Source organism: Cavia porcellus, unplaced genomic scaffold (genome assembly GCF_034190915.1).
Source record: "Cavia porcellus strain 051 isolate PalLab524CR breed Dunkin Hartley unplaced genomic scaffold, mCavPor4.1 scaffold_17, whole genome shotgun sequence".
Taxonomy (NCBI): domain Eukaryota; kingdom Metazoa; phylum Chordata; class Mammalia; order Rodentia; family Caviidae; genus Cavia; species Cavia porcellus.
In genome coordinates, this window is record NW_026947500.1 from 63,416,623 (window position 1) to 63,429,611 (window position 12,989).

A 12,989-nucleotide genomic window follows, 5' to 3' on the forward strand; every position below is an offset into this window, starting at 1 on the left:
CTTTAAGCCATGGAAGTCAGGTATTTTGTTCCAGAAGTGCAAAGCTGACTAATACAACCCCAGAGAAGTGGGATTGTTGGCTGTGATGATGGGATGGCCAGTGATGTGATTCAGAAGCCTTCAGTTTGTGGGAGGAATTTGGAAAAGTTTAGAGATGCATGCTAGAGAAGCTCTAGAATGTGGCAAGTGGAGGTGAATGGATAATCTTGCGGGTAAGTTTAGAGGAGCAGAATGCCCGTAGAATGAGAACAGATTGTGTTCATGAGGTTCCACATGTGGATAAGGATACAAGTAGAAGTCAGACAAGAGGCCATTCATGTTACATTCTGGAAAAGAATTTGTCTACATTTTGTCCATGCACGAAAAATTTGCAGGAGACTGAAGCTCTCAGGCTGTGTCACAGTAGGGATCCGCTGACAAGCTCAGTGGCTGAGTGTGATGTCAGTGGCTGGGGTCTGGTTGGGAGTGGGTCACTGGATCTGTCACTTGGAAAGGTGTATTCTTGGCCCTGGATTCTCCTTTGTCTCTTTTCTTCCTGGCTACTGTGGGAACCCTTTCCTCTACTATTTTTTCCCCCGGCCATTTCTGTTTTGGAGGCAGCCAATCATGGACTGAAAACATGACATGAAAGAAACCCCCCTCTTTTTAGTTGTGGATGTCAGTATTGTCTCAGTGATGGCAAAGTGACTTCTACAGCACAGGAGGGTGATATGTAACAGAATCCCTGCAGGAGCAACTGAGAGGTTGATGTGTGAAGCCATGTGAATGAGGCCAAAGCTGCGATGGAGACCCCTGTGGCTAAGGATGCTAGGAATGTGGAATGTGGGCCAGGAGGTAAGGAACACAGACAGTTCAAGGGGCCGTGTGGGCTGCAACTGGCAAGGTCACAGAGGCTGGACCACATAAGGCCTTTGGGGTTTATATATTGTCACCTTGTATACAGATGCTGGTCATGGAGCTACCAGATTTAATGTTTGCCTCATCAGACTTTGGTCCTACTTCTATCCAATTCTTTTCTGCCCTACATTCAACCCTTTTGGAGTGAGAGTGTTGACACTAGGTATCAAGTTTACTGGCTATTTTGGATTTTTTTTTTGTCTTTTTCTTTTTTTAAATCAGTACCTGGGATTGAACTCACGACTGCCTGCTTACAAGGCAGGCGCTTATGCCGCTGAGCTAAATCCCCAGCCCCTTTACTGGCTGTTTTACATTGGAAGCATGTATCACACATCTGGAATCTTACAGGGGTTCACGGGTAAGAGTTGCTTTAAGTCTCAGAGGAGACTTTGGACGTGGGCTTCTGAGAAATGTTGAAAATTTTTGAGACTTTAGCAACACTTTGGCATAGACTGAATTCATTTTCCATAACAAAATGCACAGGAGGCCTTGGGGGCCAGGACAAGAATGTTACAGTTTGGATAAATGTGATCTTCAAATGGCTCATATGTTCAGGGAGGGGGCGGCATTGGGAGGTGATTAGATAATGTGGCACTGATCTCATCAATGGATCGATTCACCAGTGAGGTCATCACAGAATGGGTGACTAGAGAGGGCAGGCCCTAGGTGGAGGGAAGGGCCCTTGGGTATGCCTTTGGAATGTTTCTCTTCCTTGCCTTTACCATTTCCTAGCTGCTGTGAGGCAAACCTCTAAAACCAAGAGCCAAAATAAACTTTCTCCTTCAAATTGTGTGTGCCGTCATTTTGTTCTGCAATACAAAGCTGTGGTCCCAATTAAGTCTGCCTCCGAATCTTAGTGCCGCATAACTGGGAATAGCAGTGTCTGAGGAAGGGTAAGAAACCCTTGGCTACCTTCTGTGGTCTCCCCACATTCTGTCCACAGTGAATGAAGCCCTTTATGAAAATTATATCCCAAATATCCTACCTAGAGTATCAACTGTTTCCTGCTGGGATGCTGATATTTCAGTGCACTGAAAATATAAGGAAAACCATGATAGTGGATGTATCCCTACACAATGAGGCACACAGTCACATCTGCAATGACATCATCTCCACCCTTCCCTCATCACCACTCCCCTGTTCTACTCCAGCCAAACTGGTTTCCTCGGAGCAAGATAGCTGTTGCCATCCAATTTATTAGTATCTGTCCAAATGCCTTTTATATGAGTACCTTTCCTCTCCTGTTCTGTGTAAAATGGTAAGTTTTCAGACCCTTCACCTCTTGTAACAGAAGATCTGTTACCAATTGTTAGTTGCCTGTGTAATACTTCTGGTTACAGCTGGTCACTGCGAAGCATAGCTGGTCACTATGATGCATATTGTGAGAAGCAGTCTCCAGTTAACAACCCACTCTGCCTCTGTACTTCCTTCTTGCTTATCCCAAAAAAGCCCTAGACCACCAGATATTTTGGGAATGATTCCCATCAGTGCCTGCTGACTTAAATAAATCTGTCTTCAAATTCTGGTTGTTGTTCTGGTGTTTTTGATTGCTGTAGCCTCTGGGGCATCAGCTGGGAAGATCAAGCATGCTGAACCTGTTTGGTCACTTGTCATGGCACTCTTGGATGGAGCGAGGTCCTCCCCAGGTCTTGACAGGAAGGTGCATTTCAAGATTTTTTGAGTCCTTTCAGAGGACTGGAGGAGGATCCCTGGCTTCATGTTTGAGCAGCTCACATAGCACCCCGAGGGGAGGAGGATGCAGTCTCTGTCTGTCTGCGTATTCCAGTGAGATCCCTGGGCACATTATTCTGTAAATCCTGCTCAGCCTGAGCAGAAGGGAGTCTAATCAATTCTCCTGAGGGAAAGGGTTAGAATGTTTAACTTGTGAGTGCCTGTTGAAGGAATGTGTGAGTGAGTGAAATGGACACTAAGCAAAAATGTATGAATGAAAGTCCTCCTGAGGTGCATTTAAGAAAAGGCAGGATGGTGCTGGGCTTACTGAGCGAGGCCAGATTCCTTTGGTTTTCCAGCATCACCTCCCTGTACAATAATGCTGGGGATCCCTGGAGGAGGAGCAATGCCCACTCCTCCTGGTAGAAGTCCATGTCTGCAAGCTGAAAGGTCCCTAGGTCCTAAACCATTGAAAACCTCATGGCTCCATCCAGTACCCCTCATTATAGACAGGGAGGGGGCACAGGCTGACAGACCCAGGGAAGAAAGTACAGAGGACAGGATGTGTGGAAGGGCTTAGCACTTCAGCCTTAGGGCGCAGACTTCAGTGCTCACCTCCTGTCTACTTGTGTTGCTTCGAAGGTCCAGTGTGATGCTATGCAGGGCATCTCTCCTGGTCATATTGGAGGCTCCAGGAGTCCAACCTCCTTCAAGCAGCAGAGTTGAGCACAGTCCAGAGACAATGCAAAGACAGCAGAAACATTTAGTAAATGAATGATGATTTGGAAGAGCTCAGACTCACCTGCAACCAGCATGTCAGGAGCTCACTGATGAGTCTCCTTCCTGGTGCATGCTTTCTCATCAGAGGCTGGGTACAGGGAGGACTGAGATGGGGAGGATGAAATAAGTCACAAGAATCCAGGTTATCCCACATTGTGACAGGCTGGAGCCTTCTCCCCCCAGTCTGTACAAAGCCCAACTAGTACATAACACATGCACATACCATGCACACTCACAGCACACACGTCCTCCTCATGCAGACACTTACAGCTTCCATGAGAAACCAGGGTCCATCTCATCCCAGCCAGAATACAGGGCTTAAGGCTCTGGATGACTATGCCTAATTCACAGATGAGGAAAGTGAGGTTGTCAGGGAATCGTTTTTACCAGATTTACAGAAGTATTAAGTGTCATTCTCCCACACAGGTGACACTCAGGACAAACCCCAAACCTCCAAGTCCCAAACTGCAAAAGCTGCCCACCAGAGCAAGGATCTTGGGTTCCCAATATTCACTCTCACTATATCCAGGATCCCATCCCTGTGCCTCTGTATGGGCAGGGCTCCCAGGACTCCATGATGCCAGCCTTCAATCTGAGATCTTCTCGTCTTTAAATTTGAGACAGGGTGTGACCAAGATGCCCTGGCTGGATTTCAACTTGTGATTCTCTTGTCACCTACAAGCTGGCATTACAGATCTAGGTCACTACTGTTGGCCTCAGTTACTACTTTAAAAAGAAAAATTACTGAGTTAAGGTGAACGAAGTGCTCAGCCTTGACTGGATTTTCCGATTTCGATTTCCATCTGGCCATCTGCCAGCTCATTTGGCTGGAGACAGATATTATGCTCTCATCAGACTCTGCAACCTTGTCATGATGAGATCCGGTACTGAATGCTAAACAGTTCCTACAGTTTATTTAGGACTCCAGACTCAGGCCCCGGGACCCTTTCACGGGGACAATGCAAACAGCTGAGTGGCATGTTGCTTGCTCCCCCATGACAGGCCTTCCTCTTCCGGTTCTGCGCAGAAGCGTTTATGTCTCAGCTTGCGGTCTCGCTCTGTCTGTGGCAGTTAGGGAGAGGGGAGGTGTCGCGCGTGGGGACGGAGGCGGGTCAACGGCCGCGCAGCTGTTCTCAGGGGCCAGAAGTTTCAGTTGGCTTAGTGGATTCAAGACGGGCCCCCCACTGGGTAGACATGGAGTTGGGGGAGAGGCCCAGGGCCAGCAATCGGGTTTTGGGGTGTTGACTGAGCATGGATGAGAGGGCGGGAACTGAGATATTTGCAGGACTAGTTCTGGGGTCCGGGGGCGGGGTCAGCTGTGGTCCAGATACCAGGGTTACTGGGTTAACGTGTAGTAAATGTGGACAGCGTGATGGGCCTGGGATGGGGTTGGGTTCAGAGGCTTGGCGGTGAGACTCTCAGAGTAGGCCAGACTGCACTAGATTTATCAGATAGCGGGATGGGAACAAATCCTAAACTTTACTTCTGCCCCTGTCCTCATTCACACACCCTGTGGAGCAAGTCAGAGGCTTTCAGGGCTTTTCTATGTATGAATTTTTAATCCTTTTAATTGCTTTCAGAAATGGATCATAAGACATCTCACCAACTTTTTTCCTGGAGCCAGTAGGTAAGCATCTAATTACCTCTTACACTAAGATTCTTTGTTTTGGAGGAGCTGCCCTAGACTATACATAAATATATAGGAAAGGTTCAATTTTACAAGTCAGTAAAATAGCCTCATTCCTACTCCTGTTTCTCAGTCGGTGTGCTCAGGTATAAACTATCATTTTCCCCTGTGTCTCTCCAGGTGCAGAGAGAGATTTTGTGTGTGTGTGTGTGAGAATGTTAGAGTCATTCATTTAGTAAATCCTGCTGGACACCTCCGTAATCACTGCTTTAGGTGCTGTGGGTATTAACTGAATGAAACAAATTTCCCTGCCCTGATGTAACTTGCATTTCACTTGGGAGGCTGAGGACGGATGCACACGAACTAGAATTCCTGACATTCAAGGCACTTGTGAGCACAAGGGGGAAAGAGGAAAGGGCCTGAGAACAGTCTCAAGCCATCTTCCCCTTGGCTGCTGCTCCCCGCTTCTTTATCACACTGGGCCTCTCCTCTCCTTGTCACCTGTGTCCTTGTCACACACATCGCCAGCCATAGCCTGTCCTCCTTCAGTACACAGCATCTGCTCTGATTGTGGGCACTCAGGATGGCTGCAGGGAGGGTGTCGTGTCCTTGGATTTGGGAGCTTGGAAGCCACAGCAGCTGCACGGGTGAGTGCTTTGCTCATTTTCACTGCCCAGCTCCTGTCTGGGATCCGTGGTGTGGGAAACTTCACAAGCATGGATGCCCCGGAAATGGAGGTCCAGGAAAGGAGTTGCTGATTGCATCTGAAATGACTTTTAGATTCTGAACAGGGAAAACTGGCATCTTTTTCAGTTCTTCCCAATTTTGAATGTGTTACAGCCACTAACTGACTCAGTTCTTTCTAAAGAAAGCCTTTTGACATGTGATTCTCATGAAATGCGCTGCATTTCATTTAGGTTTATTACTAGGCAGTTTATGTATATTTACTTTTAATTTTTCTCTTCTCCTTACCCCTGCTTTTTTATGGTGGTTTTGTTTTGGGGGGTTTTGAGACAAGGCTCTTACTGTGGAGTGGAGACTATCCTGGAATTCACTATGTAGCCAGGCTCATCTGAAGCTCCTGGTCCTCCTGCTTCACCTTCCTGGGTTATGGCCATTCACCATCAAGCCTGGCTTATTTATTTCCTCTTTGAATTTTTTGATAAGATTTTTGTATGCAAGGAAGAATTGTGTGAGAATTTTACAGAAGAATCCTGGATAGAACTCCAGTCTATATGTGAATCAAGCTTGCCCAGTATTCACATTTTCCCCATTTACTTTATACTCACACTTTATACATACCTATACCATGGGCATTATGTTCACAATCTCCCTTACACATGGCTTTCATAATAAAAAGGGTCATTTTCTTGCAGTAATTACCAGAGTGTTTTGCAGTGCTATTATCTCACACAAAGCCCACATTCACAATTAATTGATTTTCACAAAGACCTCTTCTATAGCTTCGTTTTTCATGTGCCATGTTCTGGTCCAGGATCATGTCTTGGATTTAGTTGTTGAATCCCTTCAGTACTGATCTGGAAGTTTTTCAGGTTTTTTCTCTCATGTAATTACCATTTTTGAACCAGGAAGACCAGATATTTTGTAGAATGTTTTAGGATGTTGCTGAAGCTGGTACTTCTTCTGGCAAGATACAAGTTTGATATATGTGTGTATACTTCATGTATAGGCATATGTATACATAGTACCATGTGAAAATGTGCACACACATATTATAAACATGGAGAGATACTGGTATGTAGCTACATATTTAAATGTTTATGTATGTACATATGGTTGGCATAATTTGCATGCTTTAAAATTTGTATTAAAAACTATGACTTGATACTTGAATTCAAGTCCAACAAAACAAATCATTCTAAGTCCTTTGTCTTTCTCATCTCGCACCATTTTCTCTAAGAGTGATAATCATGGGTGTTAATACACTTACAACTCTTCAGTTTCATCATGAGTGAAAAATAATTTCATGGGGCCAAGTCACTTTTTAAAGTCTGTATTTTTATTGGTACAAGCTTGCAGTATACAGTGATTACGATCGTTGTGGGGAATTGGTATATGTACTTAACACATCTCAATTTCTATCCTCTTTTCTTCTAGCCCTCTTTAAAAATTTTTTCAGCATCATTTCATTTATCAAGATAAGCATGAAGTGAAATATCATAAATACGTATTAATTGTCATTAGTACAGATATCAAGTTAATTATAAATACAGATTAAGAGTCAGACTAATAAGCACAAGCACATATAAAGCCACTATACTAAATGATGGTACACACTTGGATATTGTTATTGCTGATCCCAATACTTTTTCTCTCTTTTTTCTATTTTATTTTGTATTTTATTTATGTATTGAGTTTCCTAGATAAGAGAAGGGGTATTTAAACCTGTGTGTCTGGTTTTCTTCACTTAACATTGTGGTCTGAGCTTAATGTACAGGACTGATTCCTAGAAGCTGTAAAGGATGGAAAGGGAGGGTGGATAAAGGGGGCTGGATCTGATCAGTGCATGCTGCATGCATGTGTTGAAATATCACACTGAGTCCAATTGGTAGGTGCCACTCATGTTAATAAAAACACTAAAAATATAAAACTCAGAGGCAAATAAAACATTGTTTTTAAATTTTTATTGATGCCTAATGGCATATCTTTATGGGCACCACGTGATGAACTGATGTTTGTTCACCTTGTGTAATGAACAGAACAGGTGGTCAGTGTATTGATCACCCAGTGCACCAATATTTTCTTTATGCTTAACTTTATGATAAGCTCTCTGCTAGCTGCTCTGGAGTGTAAGGTGCTCCATTCATAATAGCTCTGTTTATCCTGATGTGGCGGTAGAGCCCTAGTGCACATTTCTCCTGTCTACTTGTAACCTTGTGCTTTTTGGTCATTCCTGCCTGGTCCTGCCTTCCTCTCTTTCCTTCTCAGGTAAGATAACCACTGTTATTCTTGGGACTTCTCTATAGTTACTGTGCTTTTCCTTTTTTTGGTGAGATCCTGTGGTTTTTGTCTTTCTTTAACTTACTTTGCTTAGTTTCTTCCAGTTGAATGCACATTATTGCAAAAGGTGAGATTCCATATCATGTTTAAAAAGTCACTGAGCAAGACTTCATTATGTATTTATAAAGCACACTGTTTTCTTGTATTCCTCTGTTGAGTGAATGTGGAATTTTGATAGATTTTAAAGCTTGGCTCTCGTGATTATGACTGCTATTAGCTTGCATGCTCAGATATACTTTTTAAAATAATAATGTTATTATTTATTGAAAGATATCCAGTTGAGAAATAGGGAAATAATGATCAGGTTATATGGGACATAATTTTGATTAAGTCTAGCTATGTCATATTTCTGATTTAGACTTTGCATTCAGAGAATTCTATACAGGAAGCAGGGGCAGGGAACATATTTTTCTTTACACCCACCCTCTTGATAAAGCAAGGTAGTGGCAGAACCATTTTATTTGGAATCATTTTGTTCCATTTGAATACATAACACTTCTAATGTTAAGAAATCAAGTCTAAGACTAGGAAATTTGCAGTGTTATTTCTACTGTGCTGCACTCATTATCGATCCTGTAGTTGGACCTGGCTTTCTTCCTATCCATGTTTGGAAGTTTTGCATCACAAGAGGTTGAGCCAAGACAATGTTCTGAGCCATGGGATTGAGGTAGTGAAATAACCTGAAGTAGCACACTGTCCAGGCGTCCATTGATTTATCTGAAGGCTGTTTTTTCTCTTTTGAAGTGTCTTAAGTGTGTCATCAGATGCCTGAGACATAGCAGATGTAATCTGAGGAGTCACAGTGTGTCCAAGCCCTCGGTTAGTGACCCCTGCGTGGAGATGGCAGGGAAAAGTCAATGAGAATCGCACTCATGATGACCATGATAACAGGCTTTATGTTCCTTTTGGTCTTGTTCCTCAGGAGTGATACTTTCCTGTGACATTCCCTGGCTGTCTGCTCAACATGCCCTCTTGTTCAGAAACATCTGCACTAACTGAAACATCCCTCACAGTGAGAAAAGGATCAAACATGAGCCTGGTGCTTCCCGGACACATGGTTTCTTTGAGGACCTGTGGTGGTGAGCATTAACTGCAATGGGCATCTCAGCACAGATAACAGAGTCCCGGAGTCCTGTGACCAAGCCTATACAAGTTACAATTGCTCTGCATGGATTCCAGAAACAACACGAACTTTTACCAGTAAAGCAGTAACTATGGATTCTAACAGCAAACAGAACAGATCAGATTTGCCAGGAGAAATTTGTTACAGGCTGGCTTAGATTGGTCTTCTGTTAGTGCTTCCCAAAACAGTAAGAGGCAATAAATAGTAAGGAGTGCTAAACTATTGTTATTACCAGATACGTGCGTGTATTTTAAGTCCAAAGCTGCTGATTCATGTATGTCAAGTAATTGACAGATGGAAGTGTTTATGGTAGTGAATTGTCAGACCCCTGTGTATTGCAGTTTGCACCCTGTTGCACTCAAAGAGCAACGCTTCTCCCATAGGCCATAGTGAGCAGTTGCATAAAGGAGGGGAATGCGTGTGCTCATCTTTGGCTTCTAGGACTAATAACAGATCTGAGTACCAGATAGTTGGTAAAAAATCTTTTAAGTTGCAAAATCACATAAGCTTTGTAACGTTCTCTAAATGTATATTGCAGTGTTGGGTATTTTAAAGGTACTCAACTATCTACACCGCCTACGGGAACCTTCCAATAGATCCTTGTGACTGATTTTATGTGGAATGCAGTTAATGTTGCAGTATTGTCCACAACAATGTAGATCTAGTCAACAGTAAAAAGATTCCAGCAATAAACAGGCCTTGTGTGTAATCCAACCTCTAGCTTTTCAGTTCCCACATGCACAGAGAAATTGCGGTGACTCCAGGCTCCAGGTGGATGACCACTGCTGAAGGTCAGTCAGATCCATGGTCTCTGCACCTTTCAGATACACATGCAAGGAATGATTTGTCACACAGAAACTCTGAGTTGCAAGGAAAGGAAAGTTGATGAAGAAGGCAAAGTGAGCCGTTCATTCCCGTTTCCTCACCGTGCACACTACTGAGAAAGAGCAGGTGGGCTTTCCCCACTGAAGGCTTCTCCAGTGAAGCTGTGATTCTGCTGCTGTGATGGTGGGTACTCGGTGCTTGGATGGAGCAGTGGGGGCAGCATCATTTCTTCCTCAACATGCATCTGTCCAGTGCAATGGGAGTGGAGCCATGGACAGGCCACTGCCTTCACCTGGGGCTCACACAAAGATCTAGCAGCAAACCCTGAGGAGAACTGTGCCTGTGGGTATCAGCCTCTAGAGACCCTGCACACTGTGTTCTGCCCTGCAGCTGTCTGCCTGCTCTGCCTCTTCTTTGTGAATCAAGCTTCCTGACACCTGCACTCCAAGGCATCTCTTCCCCTGACTCTGTTTATGGATGGGACCCCAGGAGTTCCTCACTCACAAGGGACAGCCCCCTGGAAAAAAATCCAAGGCCATCCCATGTATGTCTCAGATGCTCTTGAATGTACTTATTTCATTTCCTTTGGATGTATTCCCAAATGTAGGGTTGCCGGTAAAGGATGACAATATTTTTCTGTATTTAGAGAAACTGCCCCACCATTTTCCATGTTGCCAGTTCTCATTCGTTGCCATTTCCATTCTCAAATTGTAAATTTCTTTGACATTAGGTATAACAAGTTTTAGTTGTGAAATGGAAAGCATGAAAAACAAAGGAATAAGAATATTAACTGTATTAAAAGCTTTTATGTATCAAAGGACAGTATCATCATAGTGCAAATATGTCCTACAACAAGTGGGAAGATGGGAAGGGGACCGGGAGCTGGAAGTAGCAAGGTTGGGTGGCGGGGTGAGGGATGAAAAAAGATGTGTCCCATGCCTGTGTCAACTGCCCACCGTGAGTGTAATCATTATGTACTGCAAGTGTATACAAATAAAATGAATTCCAATAATGGAAGAAAACTTGTGCAAGTCATGTTGCAGAAAGCGCTCATATCCAAAATACATAAATGACAATGAAAGGACAAACAAGACATTGACATAGGTAGAGAAATTGGGTAGTTCTAAAGGTATTTTCATGAGGCTAAATGTGCACAGGAAGCTTCAAAACACTACTAGTAATCAAATAGGTGCAGGGAGAAAACCACAATTAGGTCACAGTTCATGCACACTAGGGAGTCCTGAGTAATGAAAATGTGAAGTAAGCCTAGTACCAGAGAGGATGTGAAGAAATTGTAGCCTTCATACAGTGCTGATTGGAATGTAAACCGATGCGGTCAATGTGGGAAGAGATCAGAAGCTGAACACAGGGCAGCAGGGCAGCAGGCCATCTGAAGCTGCTGTCTGCCTGGGGGAGGTTGGTGTGGTAAAGGTTTAAGGAGAAGCTGCACCTCAAAGCCAGGTCCCTCTCACCAAGTTTTGGGCACTGTGGGCTCCAGAGTGAGTGCAGATGGAGGCATAACAGCAAACTTCCAGAAAGACAACCCTCAACTTGTTTATAAAGGTGGAAACTAAAGATGTTTTGAATTATCTGAGAAACATAAATTCTGTAACCAGGATTACGTTTTTTGACACTTTCAAAAAGTCAACTGATTAAATGGCACACATGCCCTAGTGTTGAGAAAAACCTGTAAGCACCGCTCTATGAAACATCACACACACCCACACTCTCACACACACACATTCCTCTTCCCATTGAGTGCTAATACCATTCTGGCATATGGTAGAAACTTCACCAGCCTAATATTGAGTGCAGTATTCTTTTCCTGATGCATATTCAAGAGAGATAAACAGATGCATTCTATAAATTCCTGAAAAATATTTATAATGGGTTCCTTAGAGCTCCTCAGAGGTGACAACAAATTGGTTTCCTATTCTAGGATGAGTGGAGACAGTATGGTATTCTGGGAGGAATACTGCTCAGGCATATGAAGTAATGAAAGGTGTCTACTGTCCTGTGGGTGATCTTCAAACATAACAAGTGAGTGAAATGAGAATAATAGGTCACGTGTTATTTCATTTCTTGAAGCCATCAAAGAGGTACATCCACATAAACAGAATGAGACAGATGACTACATAATCTGATGCTGGGGACTTAAATAAATGCCTACATGAATAACTATTTCGTGGGGACAGAGATTGTTACAAGGTGATGGAAATATTTTGTCATTTGATGGATGGGACGATTCCAGACATTTGTGAATGGAATCTGCAGTATGCATGTGAGTATATAATTGCCAGAGATTTGTTCCCTACGAGGTAGTTCATATTTATTCTGTTAATTACACTTCAAAGCAGAAACCATTATCTCAAGTATGGACTTGGAAAAAGGAAAAACTATAGCCAAAGCAGAGTCACAATATGTAAGGTGTTAGTAGAATACATGGTTTCATTTTAAATTTTTATTAGTGCATGCTTGTAGTGTATCATCTTTAATTCCTTGTGTGGAATTGTATAGGAACATAACACGTCTTAATTCTTTTTTCTTCCCTTTCCCACTCCCCCACGGTCTCTGGACCCCTTTCAGTGTCACAGAGATCCATCTCCTACTTCCTATTACCTAATTTTTTGTTCTTTTTATTTTTTAAAAAAATGTATTTTAAAGAGATTAAGACATAAGAGGACATAAGAAGGCTGATCAGAAGAGAACAATGTAAGCAACGCAACATTTTACCCCAAGACAACCTGTAATTAACAGTAACTACCATAATGTCTCTTTCTTTGAAACAGTTTAGTGTAACTTCATGTACAATAGAATCAAACATAACAAAGTAGTATAACACCATTCAAGAGAAGGCAAGTATTACAGGGCATTTACAACCAAATAGCAGAAAATGAACAATGGCTACTATATTATCTGATTTTCCATAGAATTTGTTTATATTATCACACACAATAAAATCCAATAAGATACAACATGATAGAACCAATGGAAAAAGAAGAACAAAAGCATGGTAGGACTTCAGAGCAAGATGATATTAAGTCA

General features: G+C 42.9%; 1 long non-coding RNA gene across 1 annotated transcript; it reads left to right on the forward strand.

Moving 5' to 3' along the window:
- The first annotated feature begins 3,781 nt into the window (after nt 1-3,781).
- LOC111756292 (uncharacterized) lies at nt 3,782-11,134 on the forward strand. Its single transcript, XR_010040318.1, has 4 exons — nt 3,782-4,536; nt 4,929-4,975; nt 5,525-5,622; nt 8,919-11,134. It is a non-coding gene; the product is annotated as an uncharacterized LOC111756292 (long non-coding RNA).
- Nucleotides 11,135-12,989: the final 1,855 nt, after the last annotated feature.